Source organism: Penaeus monodon, chromosome 28 (genome assembly GCF_015228065.2).
Source record: "Penaeus monodon isolate SGIC_2016 chromosome 28, NSTDA_Pmon_1, whole genome shotgun sequence".
In the NCBI taxonomy this organism is placed as follows: domain Eukaryota; kingdom Metazoa; phylum Arthropoda; class Malacostraca; order Decapoda; family Penaeidae; genus Penaeus; species Penaeus monodon.
The window spans coordinates 35,762,405-35,762,648 of record NC_051413.1 but is presented as its reverse complement, the minus strand read 5'-3'; the positions used below and the strand labels follow the sequence as shown (position 1 = coordinate 35,762,648).

The 244-nt window shown below is 48.0% G+C and overlaps 1 protein-coding gene across 1 annotated transcript in view; it reads left to right on the top strand.

Annotated features, from left to right (window-relative positions):
• The window catches only part of LOC119591568, a gene marked incomplete at its 5' end in the record, with an annotated part of 9,744 nt that overhangs the window by 5,134 nt on the left and 4,366 nt on the right, over positions 1–244 (top strand).

Sequence of the window (244 nt, the reverse complement as noted above, 5' to 3'; positions counted from 1 at the left end):
CCATATAACCCACGCTTGCCTCGACCCTGCAAGACGATAGCACCACACCTCGCCTCAAAGGAGTTCAGAATAAGCAATGGTCTTGAAATTACGTGTTTTTTCCTCCGCCGACAACACGGAGGAGGGGGTGATGCCGGCTTCTCTCGTGGCCGTGAAACTCCTACGAGATGGCGTTGGAACGTAGAATAATACGCTGTTTATACTCTTTTTTTGACTGTTCTGGGTTTTTGATAAGATTCTTTGG